At 45.7% G+C, this 15983-nt stretch overlaps 1 protein-coding gene across 1 annotated transcript in view; it reads left to right on the forward strand.

The window, feature by feature from the left end:
* The first annotated feature begins 247 nt into the window (after nucleotides 1-247).
* MORN4 (MORN repeat containing 4) overlaps nucleotides 248-15983 on the forward strand; it is an 81516-nt gene continuing 65780 nt past the window's right edge. Inside the window, exon 1 of the mRNA XM_078643574.1 lies at nucleotides 248-734. The gene's annotated coding sequence lies outside the window, so the exon portion shown is untranslated. The remainder of the gene's footprint in view (nucleotides 735-15983) is intronic.

Genomic DNA, 15983 nt, shown 5'->3' on the forward strand with positions numbered 1-15983 from the left:
CTTGCACGATGCCTCCTGCATCCTTCACATCCAGTCACCGGCGTCGCCACCTTAACCGGCCGGGTACGCGACAGAACCGGCGGACCTCTGACTAACTACGGCTAACTCTAAAATGAACCTTTCCCCCGCCCACAGTCAAAGGAGTTTGTTGTTGAATGCGGTCCTACGCAACAGCCAATCAGCATTTCGAAGGATGTGCTTCAAAGCTCCAATCCTCGGTCACCTTACATGTTAGGAGGTCCCACTCGCAGACCACTCCGAAGATGTAACCAGCTTGTGGGAGTGTCTGTTGTGCGACCCGGAAGTGCTACAATTACAACAGATGCCATTCATTCAAAGATGATGAACGATTAATGGCATCAGGTTGAATCATGGATGGCTCGTGCAGCGAACAAGTGGTTATCTTAAGAGGTAACGTCCAGGGTTGGAGCTTTTAATAAGATTAAATGCACGACTGTAGTGACCATCTCTCTGTACTAATGGAGCAGGAAGAATTCGACGTGTATTGAATGCGAGCACGAAGCTGTGTACTTTTCATTTGAGCATCCCTGACATGAAGAGTGGAAAAATATTATTAGAGGGTTTGTTCTTTATCCCACGAAAAAGACTTGCTCTTCGGAAAACACTTGACATAAACGCCTCAGTGCCAGCAGTCGAAATTTGGATATTAGGAGATCAACACGTTCTTCTGAAAAGCTACCGAATACCTGAAAAAGACGCTCTACACAAAACAGGTAAAGCAAGATCCATATTTTTCGAAATTACATATCCGGTTATCTTGCAGCTTGTCTCACCCGCCTCCTACAGATCTCAATCAGTTATCAGAACCTTGGTAGAATTCTAAATTACATCTTGCACAATAAAATGTTGCTGCCCATCGACCAGAGTACTATTAAGATGGCAAGAAAAGACTTGACCTTATAGCTACCTTACACGACCCCCGACTCTCCCCACGTTCACCCTCCTTTCAACGATATCTACCCGCCATGAAACTGCTATTTATTCTCATGGGGTAGACTGCTTTGGCTCACTATTCTTTGTAAATGGAAGGATTGGCTGAACTAAAAAAAAATAGCTAGACTGATTGTTTACATCGTTTCTTGAAAAAAAAAGTCTAGTAGAAATAAAAACGTTCGTATGTGTTTCTCACCTCAATGAGCTTTATTTAACAACGCTAGCGAATCACACATTCTTGGGGTTTTCTGAGCATTAAACATTTAATAAGGTATTACATTTTAGGCGCTCCCCTATTGTAATGAAAATGGCCAAAGGGTAGCTTAACCTGTATTGAGTCTCCCTTCAAATAATTAAATCGATTATGTCATCTAAGGCTATTGATTTTAAAAATACAATTACAGAGTCATTGAAGATGTTATTTTAAGTTCGATTAAGCCAGCCCTTAACAACAAGTTCTAAAATTGAAACATTACATCATTCATACCATATAGACCGTATGTGCGACCTCCCCATCCAGTGACGACTAAAATAAACCTCAGACTAAATGTGTGCTTCAAGAGGTCTATACTGATTAAGAAAAGTGTCCAGCAGAAAAAATATTTTATAACGCGAATTTCAGAATCTCTAGCATGGATTCTATCATTGAAAAAACATGGTGTTCCTGGTGTATGTTATGATTTTTTTTTAAACAAATCTTGAAGAGAAAAACCAACGTGGCTTAATTGAAGAATTATTTTCCTCCCTTCTAGGAAGAAGCGGTATGGTTAATGGTCAAGCATCAGTAGTTCTTGACTGTGGGCCAAATTGTTGTTTTTATTTATCATTTTATTAATTCTTATTGGCATTTTATAAATAATAATGTCTCTAAAGTGCCATCAGTGAAGTGTGATTACAGCATTAGGAAAACATAACGATAAGACGTACAACTGTATTGACCTCTTCAGTTTCAAGCTAACGTTTTTCAAGGCTGTTTTTATATTGCCAAATCAGGTTTCCATGTAATATTTAGCATTCTGTCTCTTGCCCATCTCTATTTCAATTCCTCTTTTTATTGCCCCCACACTTCCCCTCCATAAAGGCCAGTTTATTAGGTTCAACCTGAGACAGTCCATGCGCTGTTGCTTGCCAGATATTTTGTTTACATACAATAGGCTCGGAGCCCTCCCATTGCTTACTATTTATTGATTTTATTGTTAATGTTATTGATAGGTGACATTTTGGGTTTGCCATGGGTTGCAGCTGCGACTCCTGTGTTGTCCCTTGCGACCCCTGGCACTGCCTTTGTGACCCCTGGCCTCAGAGGTGGCAATTTTAGTGCCAGGAACACTGTGGCGGCTTGTCCTTATGGATACCGGTTGGTGCTCCACTCTCTTTGATTTGACAATTATTTTATTACACTAATAGTGAATGATGTTGCATTATTCACTACTATTGTAATAAACATTGGAATACAATTAGCTGGAATATGATTTTCCCTGGTAGAACAGGTAAGTAATAAATGCTTTTAAATGTATGTTGCTTGCGTGCTTGCTTGCTGGTGTGTGTTTCCCCAAGATAGAGTATATGCAAGTGTGAATGTGTTTGTATCTGTATGCATGCATGTGGGTGAACGTGATGGCCAAATGGCAAGTGATGCAGCACTTTTTTAAGAGTGCATGTTTTTTTTAGCCTGCCGTGTTCCTGTTTTTCCCCCGGCTTTTACTTTTTCTGCTTGTATCCTCAATCTTTCCCTTTACTTTTCATCCTGTCCCCTTCTACTCTTCGGTGTGGCATATCAACACCACCAGACCATAGATTGTTAGTGTCACTTTTAACAATGATTTCAAAATACATTAATGACTTCGTGCTATTGCTAATAAGTAATCTCTCATTTAGTTTATAACAAAGTACTTTTTTTGGTACGTGTTTCATGATTTATAGGATGTTTTGGGCATGATTAAAAGGTTTAATGCAACAAGCAGGGTGTGTTTTAAAGTGGTTAATGTTTGCAGAATTACGGGTTGGATAGAATTTTCTAGAATGAAAATAACGTTCTATTGTAAAACACTTTTTTTTTTGGTTTGGCCACTCCTATCGTGCTTCTTCCAATATTTTAATGTGTACATTGTAACGAAGATTACCATACCACACTATACAATGACAGGCCAGGCCATACTGTCCCATATAATTACGTACCATATGATAAAATGACCAGCCTTAACGTAACATAACATACTAGACAATGACATATCATACCGTGCTATACAATGGAAAGCCATAACATATATACAATACAAAGACAGGCCATTCCATACCATACAATGACTGTACATACCATTCTAAACAATGTCAAATATAGCATAACCTACTGTACAATGACGAGCTCTATCATACTTTACAATGACAGTCCACACCATATCATACCATGCTATACAATGACTGCCATAGCATACCATACCAATAATAATAATAAGACCTTTCTAGAGCACATGGTTACTCGGGGGCATTCCAGTGATAAATGCAGGGCAGCTCCAAGTTCGAGAGGGGTTAAGGAAACAAAAAGGTCTTTAGATGCTTGCGGAAGGTCAGATAGTTCGGCCCAAGGTGAATCCAGGGGTGTAGGTGATTCCACAGTTTAGCAGCATTATACGTGAAGCGGCGTCCTCCGCTTCGTGATTTCCTTATTTTAGGAACTTTTGCCAGCTGCTATTTGTCAGATCTTAACGACCTAACAGACCGATAAGGCTGAACGATGGATCTGATGATCAGTGGACCTTTACCTTGCAAGGCTTTGTGTGTAATACACAATGCCTGAAATTGGATTCTTTCTTGATTCGGGAGCTAGTGGAGGGAAGCAAGAGCAGGTTTAGCCAAAGTGCGTTTGGGAGTGTTTGTAAGCAGACGTGCAGCACAATTTTGCACGATCTGCAGCTTTTTAATGGTTGAAAGGGGGGCTCCTATGTGTGGAGAATTTGCATAGTCCAGGCGAGACAGAATCAATGCCTGGACCAGAACTCTTCTAGCAGAAAAAGGAGGCAATGGGAGGATCTTTCATAGCATTCTTAAGATCCCGTAACAACATGCTGCCACCTTACGTGCTTGCTCCTTAAAATCAAGATTGTGATCCAACCACACTCTCAAGACTCTTAATTTGGTATTTGGGGGAGGGAAAGGGGTCCAGACAACTAGGCCAAAGGGAGTCTATTCTCAGAGTTGCGTAATTACCCAGGAGCATCAGCACTGTCTTAGCTCCATTAAGTTTCAAACATGAGCTCTCCATCTAACTAGAAACCTTTCTTAGGCATGACGCCTGAGCCTGAGTTGTCCGCTTGGTTAAGTGACACCACCAGCTGAGTGTCGTCAGCATAGGTGATGATCTGGATACCAAAGGGTGTTACTATTTCCGCCAAGGGACTCAGATAAAGGTTAAATAGAGTGGGGCTCAGGGACGATCCCTGAGGAACCCCACACCTCAGAGGCATTGGCTTTGAGGTAAATTCCTCTTCAAAGACTACAAAGGAACAATCCTCTAAAAAAGATTGAAGCCACTTTAGCGCTGAGCCAACAACTCAAGCATCCCTGAGTCTTTGAATTAGCAGCTGGTGGTTAACCGTGTCGAAGGCTGCGCTAAGATCAAGTAAAATAAGTGCAGCGCAACCACCTCCATCTAGAATTTTTCATAGTTCTTCCACCACTGACACAAGTACAGTCTCAGTGCCTTGCTGAGGTCGGAATCCTGTCTGTGTGGGGTGAAGACAGTTATTGTTTTCCAGGAAGGTTGAGATCATGGAATATACGTGCTTCTCAGCCACTTTTCCTATTCCTGGTAGCAGAGAGATCGGGCGGTAATTTATTAGTATCTCGGGATCAAGATTGTTTTTTTAAAAAAGGGCTCTAACCATCGCCTGTTTCCGAAGTGGGGGCACTAATCCCTTTGCTAAGGAAATGTTGATCACTTCTAGGATCACAGGTGCTACTGTCTCAGAGACCAAATTTAAAATACCAGGGGGGGCGGCATCTGTGGGTGCTCCAGATTTCAGTTGACTCAGAATCCCTCGAAGAGAAATCAAGTTCAACAGGGAGATTGCTTCCAGCAGATGTTCACCACAGTAGGTAGAAGAAATAGATGGAGGTGAGGTTTGCTGAGCTGTCGCCAGAGGAAAAGACGTATAAATCATTTGTATTTTGTCATTAAAAAAAAATCAGAAATTAAATTGCAGCGTAAGGGGATATCAGCAGTAACAATGGGGGGCGCGGGAGGAGTTAGCAGTGATTTTGCAATCCTAAAAGTTTCACGAGGGCAATTTGCAGCTGAAGTGATTCTTTTTTCATAGTAGAGGGATTTAGCCGCTTTTATTTCAAGTTTATAGATCATTATTCCATATCTGTATTTCATTTTATTAGCTGCTGTAAGATCTTTTCTCCAGTATCGCTTGCCTCTTATTGGACTGCCTAAGTTCCCGCAATTTGGGCATATACCAAAGATTGTGATTGACTCCCACTTTATTATGAGTGCGTTTCTTTGGCAGAATAATATCGAGTGACGATTCTAACCATCTGTTAAATTGATCATTGGCCGTTACTGGATTGGTGTCCATAGTGGGGATCATGTCTTTTCAAAATAGTCGCCCACGATTTAGTCTGCAGTTTAGCCCACAAGCATACATGTCTAATGCTTCTCTCTGCCGGAATAGAAGCGTCTTGCGCTGTCCATATAAATGGAATTAGAAAATGGTCACACCAAGGTATTGGAATGGGGTCCTTGACCAATAGGCTCGAGAGATTAGAGACAATGGGATCAAGTAGATGGCCTTTACTGGGTGTGGCCCTGCTGACTAATTGTGTGACAGACCATACCATACTATGTAATGGCAGGCTATTCTATACCATACTGTTCAACGGCAGACCTTACCATACTGTAGAGTAACAGGCAAGACCATACCATACTATACAATAACAGACCAGTCCATAAGATACTCTGCAACAACAGACTATACCATACCATGCTACATATTGACAGGCCATACCATGCCACACAATGCCAGGCTATAGCATACTATAGAATGACAGGCGATATTGTCTAGAATACGATGACATCCATACCATACCATACTATACAATGATAGCCATACCGTACTTTACACTAACAGGCCATACTATACTAAATAGTGCCAAGCCATACTATACAATAACATACCATACCATACTAAACAATGGCAGCAGATAACCTACTACACCATACTATACAATGACAGGCCATATCATACCAAATTATACAGTGGCAGACCATACCGTATAATGATGGGCAATAGCATACTATTCAATGACGGCCATACCATACTGTATAATGACAGGCCATACCATTCAATGGCAGGCCATACCATGCAAAAGTTAACATACAATCATAATATATATCGAGATATAATAACCGTTTTGTACCAAAGTTAGACAACATGCCATAAAACATTGACTAGTATAAAGATGTCACGTAGGGAAGACCTAATGACTTTGCCAGTGCTTGTATCTATTGGCGCTCCGTTCTGATAATGAGTACCAGGATAGGGAACTTTATTCTCTTTTGGTTTCCATCATAGCACCTCCTGAAGAGCATGATACACTCCCTCTCCAATGTGTTTATTCCGGAGATATATCCAGGTAATATGAAGGAAGTCTCTGTGTTGGTCTCTGCATTGCTGGCACTCTGGGCACTCGATCCATCCAAAGTGCCCAATTTTCTTTAAAAAAAAAAAAAGGTGTGGTACTGCTATTTAAAGTAAATAGCCCGGAATTGGGTAGCTACAGCTGCTCATCCCTGATCCATCCACCCCTCTTGCCATTTCTGATCCATGAGTGCCCCCACAAATCTTTTCCAAGCCTGTCTAAGTGTATGGAATGTGTCGGAGGTGTTGTAGACGTTTTCCGCAATTAACCTAAAATATGCATTAATACATTAAGAATAGTTGTTCTGCGCTTGGATTGACATATGCGAATTAACATAGCAATAGAAACAAAATCATTATTTTGTGTGTTTTTTCCCAGCTTAGGTTAACTAGGCCTCAGTTAGGCATCAACTCCATATTTGTTTAAACTGCTGCTCAATCATGAAGTTCATTCTGTGGCTATAGTTCTCGCTCACCCCTTATTGCAGCAAGATGTGCACTGTTTATTTTGTATGACAAATTGTTCTCAAAGAACTCTTTATTAGAGGAAGCCTTTTGCTATGTTCCAATGCTCTTCCTGCTAAGACACTATTGCATTTGTTCACAATTGTTTCCTGTTATTTATATAACTACTTTGTTCTGACACCCCCAGATGACATTGGGTCAGAAGGGGTGAGTTATTCCTGTAGTGGGTTAGTGTTAAAATAGCAGCGTTATGTGGGCGTTTAAAAAATAAAATCTGAAACAATTTGTTGTGAACTGCTCACACTTTACGCGCTTTGCAGTTTTTGTGATTTTCTATGTTGAAAATGACAATCTAAGCCCTTGTATTTGGGGGTTGGGCAAGGACTTTACCGATCCTCTAGGGATTCTGCCCGAATTTTTATGGACTTGCTGTATATTTGAGACTTAGTCTTTTTACCTGATTTTTGCTCATTATTGCAGTTTTGTAACTAAGAGCTTTTATGGCAATTGACTTAAATGATTTTTGGTTGATTCAATTCTGCATTGCACTTTAAAATTGTAATAAGAAATGTATCGAAAACCATGAAGGTTTATCTCAAGCTCCCTTTTTGAGTCACTCCTTTACTACTGACTTTATATTTGAAATGCTGTTTGAATCGTGTCTCTAGGGGCACATTACTTCATAGACTTTAAGGTTAACCTGTCCCTGATCCTGCAACCTAGGAGTGCCATGGACATGCAGATTATCTAAGGTACTGAAAGAACTGGTGTTTATACATCCCCTGTTTGGCTTGGATATCTATGAAGAAACACAAATAGTGCCAGACATCACATGTCCCAGTTTAAAAATACATTTGGCATCGCATCTACAACACCCATGTACCGCATGTACATAGGCCAGCATGTTCCCCGTCTATAGAGGGGTTACTTTTGTTGCTCACTTTCATAGACCCCATGACAGCACTGTTACATTTCTTTTTGTTGTAAGGTGGTGTTTTCATAAATATTAAAAAATAAATTAGTTCACGCTCTGTATGGCGATATTAAGCACTGCAAAAGTGTAATTCGGTTTGCATTCCCCTGTGCACTGTTAATAACATCTGGCGTTCACCATTAATAATTGCCTTATTTTTATTCAAGATCAATGCATACGTTCATGATAATGTCAAAATGAAGCTATTAAAATTTGTGCAGAGGCTCAAAAAATGACATTAATATCCGTATGTGCCAATTTGGTCAGATTCCGTGTACAGCAGTAAATCATATCTTAACAGAGATTTTACAGCACTGCATAGTGTAATATGTTGTTATCTACCTAACAGTGGTTTTAAGTCTACTCTGGCCCTGGATCTTTAATCTCAAGGTACCTGAAGAGTAAGCTACACAATTGTGAGGCATCAGAATTACAGTACAAAGAGGCTTTCTTCTATTACAAGAGCACAGCCTGCTTACGGCCGCCAAATATTCACTGACCGTCATGGAGCAACATACCCGATATTTAATGAAAGTACAGGTTTTTTTTGGCTTCCCATGCATTATCTGTAAGTGCAGACAGTGCCTCTGAAGGTTCTGCAAATTGCCTGTCAACTTATATTGATTATTACTTTGAGTTGTTTTGTTGCATGGCTTATTTTTCGGAACCGAGTTTAGGGCTCCTCTTCAGGCAAATGCTGTGACTAGCTACAGGCTTTGCAAGAAAGCTGTTTGACTCCCCAATGAAGTAAGTAGGACTGTCAAAAAGACTGTAACCTTCCAACAAAGTCATTAGGGTTGGCATGTAAGCATATCTTAATCTTCTCATGTAATGGCAGGACTGGAACTTCAGATTGATCATTTAGTTGTAAAGGGAACAGTATATCTCTGTTATTCTCCACATACTCTATCACTGGGACCTCAGGCTTTCCCTGAGATGTCCCAGTACCATTTTGTTAGTCTAATGTTTTATAGCGCGTGAACATGACCCTAGAAGGTATCGGAGCGCTTTACATGAGAGGAAGGCAGGATATAGGAGTGAAAACAAAAACTTGTCACATATATGAACAAAGAACAACAGAATAGTAAGTTTGACCTCTATAGAGAGTCATCAATGTAGTAGTCACAATCAATACATGAATAGTAGGCAGGTATACAGTCAACAAAACAGAATGTGTTATCAGTAAAACATTAGGTGATTATCTTAGAGCAAAAAACTTGCTCATCAGAAGTGTTTTCACTTCTTTTTTGACGGAGGAGGTAGACGAGATTAGGCGGACATCAGCAGCAGAGAGTTCCAAATCTAAGGGCCGACACCTGAGAAGGCTCTATAGCATATTTTCTTTTTGTGGAAAATCTGTGGTTTCAGTAGCAGGGACCTTGCATTTCGTGAGAGTCTACATCCCCCTGATGATTCTAGCTTTTATGCCAAATATCTGGGGGTCTTGAAATCTTTAGTTGTATTCTTGTATTCTTGCCTCATAAGGGAGCGAGTTCAGTACTTTAGAGCCAGGGATTTGTGATTATTTATTTTTGTTCCGGAGACCAGTCTGGCATCAGTGTTAAGGGAGGCCCATAGTGGGGCTAATTTGTATCTAGGTGGGCTGCATAGTGTGGAACTTCCATAGTCCAGCCTGGGCAACACAAGAGCTTGGACCGCCAGATTAAGGTCGTCCTGTGGGAGGAAGGGTTTAAGTTTCCTTAAAATACTCATCAGGTAATTTGCTCTCTTGGTGGCATTACTGATGTGATTCTACATATTCAGGTATTTGTCTAGTGTAATTCCCAAGGATTTAGCAGAGTCCATAACGTGAGGCGAACAGTTGATGGCTGTTAGATGCTTTATACAAAGGTCGATTTTTGGGAGTGTGATTCAGAGTAGTAATGAGGAAGAATTCTGTTTTGACAGTGTTGAGCTTGAGATGGTTGCCAGTGAGCCAGTGTAGAGTGTTATGCAAAGTAGAGTTGACTGAAATGTCTTCTGGGAGGAGGTTTTCAGTGCCTTCCTAATGTACTTCCCCTGGATCCTTAGCACTTAGTAAACCACCCACAAGCGAAGTAGGAAGAATGGGCATATCTATGTCTCCATTGTGACCTCAGTCTCTCTTTAACTTTTTAACTTTTTGATGCCATGCCTGTTCTACTGTTTTACTTACCAGCCTGCAAATCCGAGAGACTGGGTGTGCAGTGTCCAGAGTCTTTACCTGTTCCCCATGTGCAGTACTGGATATGTCCTCTCCGCTTCTCCTACTGTGATTTTATTGCAAATAAATACCAGTTTATGTGCCTTTCCTTAGGCGTCACTTTCTGTGCTAGTCACTCTCCGCCTTGCTCGATTAATGCATCTGCAACCTGGCAACAGCACAGTCCCCACCTGCGTCTAGTCACCTTGTGCAAACCAGTCATAACCGCGCTCACAGAAAAGTTGTTTGGTAAGATGCAATTAATGACTTTTGACCCCAGAGCAATTCTGTTAGAACCCGGGGTCTCTGGTTGGCAGAGGTAAGTACCTTAGACCAAGTAGGGACCCTAGCTTCCAGTCAGGGCGACGGAATAACCCTCTGAGATAACCCCTGCTCACCCTCTAGGTAGCATGGCGCGAGCAGTCTAGGCTAAACAGAGGCAATGTGGATAACCTTTGCACTTAATACAACAATAATCCCCAATCCACCACAAACTGAGACCACACAGGTAAGTATATTTTATAAAAATATATAGCTTTATCTAGTTTCAGCATGTAAATGAAGCAGTTGCATGATAATCACTTCTTTAGAAAACGTAGCATTTTATCTTAAAGGTTGCACTTAATTTTTAGGATGGTTCTCTTAAATAGGAAGTTCTTAGTATCAAAACCAGTCTCAAGTCTCTCAGATCAGGAGTCTAAAAATAATGCCCCTGATTCCTAATCATTCCGCTCTCAAAACGATCATTAAAAGCAGTGCCAAAGCGAAGTTAGTTACAGCCAGCCTTCATAGGCACTTAGCCCCCCCCAAGCGCGACAAGCGCGCCTCACCCGGTATCCTGGGGACTTCTTTTCTGCTGGGTGGGGGCTTCCGCGTGCGCCGGAGGGTCTCAGGCGCCTCGCACCCAGAAGCGCACACTCGCTCCTAGCCCCGGCCGGTCCCCTGGTGCTCTCTCGACAATCCAACGAGCGGCGGGGGATGCAGCACCTCGGGGGACGACAGGCCCGGGGCGGGGAACACACGCGGACTCACTCCCTCGGCGAGGACGGGTCAGCCAGCTGCTCCGGCGATCGGCTCCTCGCTGGGGGGGGTGATCAGGTCGCGATTCCCTCGGCGGCTCCACACTGCGGCCAATCAGGTCGCGGCCCTCTGGTCGAGCCCCTTCAGTGCCCGGGAGTCAGCCAATGGCAGAGCGGCTCCCGGGACAGGTTGGCAATGACGCTCCGCTACTTCGGCCAATCACGGCCCACCACTGCTGCTGATGCTGCGCCGCACGGGCCAATCCCATCACGGCGTTAGTGAGGGGGCTCGGCTCCCTCCACCAATGGGAGCGCGGCGCCTTCGTTCTTTGGCGCTTCAGCTCCCCTTCGCTAGGAAATCCACGGAGGGTGTTTTCTGGCCCCGGGCCGCGTCGGTGATTTGGCGGCAAGGTTCCCTTGTGTCCTGGGATTGCTGCAGAACGTCTCTGTGGCCCCCCTATCAGCAGGGGGGGAAGACTCCTCGTTAAAGGACCACACCACGGTCTCTCCTCGCTCCTGGAATCTGTGCCGATGAGCACAGCGAGCTCCAGACAGCTGGCAATTGGGACCCACGGGTTGGGGCCGCTCCCCACACGATCTTTCAGTAGTTTATGACAAAGCTTCAGGAACCTTTAGCCCTGGGTTCCAAGCAGGAGGCCAGCTCTTCTCAGGCCCTTGGAGATTCAAGTTGCAGACACAGCACACAGCAAAGTCTTGGCAGTTTCAAGCAGGCAGGGTCATAGCACACAGCAAAGTCCCTTTCTCCTCCTCAGCTTCCAGTCAAACAGCAGAACAGGTCAGCCCTTAGAGCACACAGCAAGGCAATCTTCCTTTAGTTCTCTAGCCATCCTCCTTCCAGCCGAGGTTCCTTCTTGGTTGCAGAGTTTCAGAATCTGACTTCTGTAGTCAGGGGTCCTTTCCTTATACCCCCTCAATGTCTTTGAAGTCCTTTGAAGTCTTTGTGCATGGAGGCCCTGGGTCCAGTCTAAACCAGTTCTGGGGGTTGCGGAGCACTGAGGTGTCTCTGGTTTTCTTCTTCCTGTCAGCTTCAGGGCCAGAGGTGTCAGTTGACCACCAGGAGGGAGCTAGCAGGGGGAGGCAGGCCAGCGCAGCCCAGCACTTATCAGGCATTCCTTCCTCCCACCTCCCAGGCAGGCAGATGTGCCCTTTCATCCCCGGGCTGGCTCCGACCCTCTCCTCCGGGGCTCTGCAGCCCCCCTGTCACACCCAAGCATTCCACAAACCCAGGCACACAGAAAGGTTTAGACAAGAGAACAGCCACTTTCTAAAAGTGCTATTCTGCAACACAGGATTTAAAAACACCCTTCACTAAAAGATGTGTCATTAAATTCTGAGTTCAGGGATATCTTTCACTTATGTCCCATCTTGTTCCTATGGGAAGATAGGCTGGTATCACATGGGCCCAGCCTCCTCCATGTTACTCTATGGAGCAAGATAGCCTTACAGCAGTGAGCACATAGAATGGCTGCAGCCCACTACCAGAGCATGTTACCTGCACTTAGTACATGCTCTACCTGATCCATACACTGCACCCTGCCCAGGGGGGTACCTTGAGCCTTCCATAGGGGTGACTGATGTGCACAGACAGGGAAGGGTTAGGCCTAGCCAGTGGGGACACTGGCCAGGCTGACATGGCAGTCACTGACTGCACACAGGCTCTGCGCTGGCAGGCCTGAGTCACCATTTTAAAGCTACTCATGTGGGTGGCGCAATCTGCGCTGCAGGCCCACTAGTAGCATTTGTCATCACCAGCCCTGGCACACACAGTGCACTTTACTAGGGACCTCGTGGTGATACAAATATGCCAATCAATATCACAATTTACAGAGGGAGCACTTACACTCTGACACTGATCAGCAGTGGCAGTGTGTCCAAAGCATCTAAATCAGCAAAAACGAAATCCAGCACAGCATCAAAACACATGAGTCAGAGGCAAAAAGATGGGGGAAGAACCACGCCAAAAGGTGTCGGGTCTAACACGTGTCCCCTCCAGCTGAAAGTGGGGAGAACTACCCAACCTCTTGGGAGTCCTCATCACTAAGGCGGAAGAATCTGGACAGACCGTCAGCATTGGCGTGTTCTTTACCAGGGCGGTGCTCCACCATAAAGTCCATCCCCTGTAGGGAAATGGACCACCTCAACAATTTCGGATTCTCACCCCTCATCTGCATTAACCATCTAAGGGGCCTGTGGTCGGTCTGAACACGGAAGTGAGTCCCAAACAGGTAGGGCCTCAGCTTCTTCAGAGCCCAGACCACAGCGAAAGCTTCTCTTTCAATGGCACTCCATTTCTGTTCTCTGGGGATTAGCCTCCGGCTAATGAAAGCCACGGGTTGGTCTCCTCCCTCCTCATTGATCTGTGAGAGCACTGCTCCCACGCCTTGCTCTGAAGCGTCAGTTTGCACAATGAACTCACTGGAAAAGTCAGGTGCCTTAAGCACCGGTGCTGTGCACATGGCAGTTTTGAGGGTGTCAAAAGCAGTTTGACAGGCCTCCGTCCAATTCACTTTCCTGGGCTGATTTCTAGATGTCAGCTCTGTCAAAGGGGCCACGATGGTGCCATAGCCTTTGACAAACCGTCTGTATTACCCTGTGAGACCTAAAAAGGCTCTCAGCTCAGTCTGGGTCTTGGGGGGTTCCCAAGCCAGAATGGTATCAATCTTTGCCTGTAGGGGTGCCACCTTGCCGCTCCCCACCTGGTGTCCCAAGTACACCACCGATCCCTGCCCTATCTGGCATTTACTGGCCTTGATAGTGAGGCCTGCCTTCTGCAGAGCCTTCAACACTTCAGTGAGGTGTTGCAGGTGTTCCTCCCAAGTGGAGCTGAACACAGCAATGTCATCCAGGTAGGCTGCGCTGAATTGCTCCAGCCCCGCCAGTACCTGGTTGACCAATCTCTGAAATGTGGCGGGGGCATTTTTCAACCCGAAGGGGCATGACACGGAACTGGAAGTGCCCCTCTGGTGTTGAAAATGCTGACCTCTCCTTTGCCCCGTCAGTTAAGGCAATCTGCCAGTACCCTGAAGTCAAATCAAAAGTACTCAGGTACTGGGCAGCTCCCAACCGATCCACCAGCTCATCAGCTCTGGGGATGGGGTGCGCGTCAGTCTTGGTGACCGCATTGAGCCCACGGTAGTCCACCGGGGGTAGCAGCTTTCTTAGGCACTAAGACCACTGGGCTAGCCCAGGGGCTGCTGGAGGGCTCAATAACCCCTAGCGTCAACATCTTGGAAACCTCTTCCTTGATGCTGGCTCTGACCTTGTCAGCCACTCTGTAAAACTTCTGTTTCACAGGCAGACTGTCTCCAGTGTCCACGTCGTGGATGCACCACTTGGTGACACCTGGGGTCAGGGAGAACAGGGAGGCAAACTGACCCAAGACTTGGCGACAGTCCTCCTGCTGCTCTGGAGTCAGGGTGGGGGAGAGGACCACACCATCCACTGACCCATCTTGCTCCTTGACTGCCAGGAGGTCAGGGAGAGGATCACTATCCTCCTCCCCTCCAACATCTGTAGCCATGAGCATAGTCACTTCAGTCCTCTCAAAGTGGGGTTTGAGGCGGTTCACATGCAGCACCCTCAGGGGCTGCCTGGGAGTCTTCAGGTTAACCAAATAGGTAACCTCGCTCTTGCGCTCCACGACCTCATATGGCCCAGACCACTTGTCACGGAGTGCACAAGGCTCCACTGGCGCCATCACCCACACTTTCTGACCAGGTTGGAACTCAACCAGAGAAGTGTTCTGGTCATACCACCTCTTCATTTCCTCCTGGCTAGCCTCCAGGTTCTCTTGAGCGAGCTTCCTGAAGCGCTTGGTCTGGTTGCGAATGGCCAGCACATAGCTGAACACATCCTGAGGGGTTTTCCCACGGGATTTCTCCCACCCCTCTTTCACCAGAGTCAGAGGCCCTCTGACAGGGTGGCCATACAGCAACTCAAAGGGACTGAACCCTAAGGATTTCTGAGGCACCTCCCTGTAGGCAAACAACAGGCATGGCAACAAGACATCCCATTTCCGCCTCATGGGCTCTTCCAGGCCCATAATCCTGCCCTTCAATGTGCGGTTGAATCTCTCAACCAAACCATTTCCTTGAGGGTGGTAAGGAGTGGTGAATTTGTATGTCACCCCACACTCGCTCCACAGGGACTTCATATACTTAGAAATGAAGTTTGTCCCGCGGTCTGAGACGACCTCCCTGGGAAATCCCACCCGGGAAAAGATCCCCATCAGGGCACGGCCCACCACTGGGGCGGTGACTGTCCTGAGCGGGAGGGCTTCCGGGTACCGAGTGGCATGGTCCACCAAGACCAGGATAAACCTGTTGCCTAGGGCTGTCTTGGGATCCAGGGGCCCCACGATGTCAATGCCCACCCGCTCAAAAGGGGTGCTCACCACGGGAAAGGGTTGGAGGGGGGCCACGCGCTTCCCTCCACTCTTGCCACTGGCCTGACAAGTCTGGCAAGATTTACAAAAGGCCGAGACGTGTGTCTTCATCTGGGGCCAGTAGAAATGGGTGACAAGCCTGTGATAGGTCTTGTCTTGCCCCAGATGTCCTGCGAGAGGCACGTCATGAGCCAGACCCAGTAGGAAGTTCCTGAAGCGCTCCGGTACCACCAGCACACGGGCTGCACCGGGCTCAGCGAACTTAGGCTCACTATAAAGTAAGTCATCCTCCCAGTAGATCAAATGCTCCTTGGACCCCAGGCCTGCGGCCTGGTCTGCAGCC

The sequence above is a fragment of the Lissotriton helveticus genome, chromosome 5_1 (genome assembly GCF_964261635.1).
Source record: "Lissotriton helveticus chromosome 5_1, aLisHel1.1, whole genome shotgun sequence".
Lineage (NCBI taxonomy): Eukaryota > Metazoa > Chordata > Amphibia > Caudata > Salamandridae > Lissotriton > Lissotriton helveticus.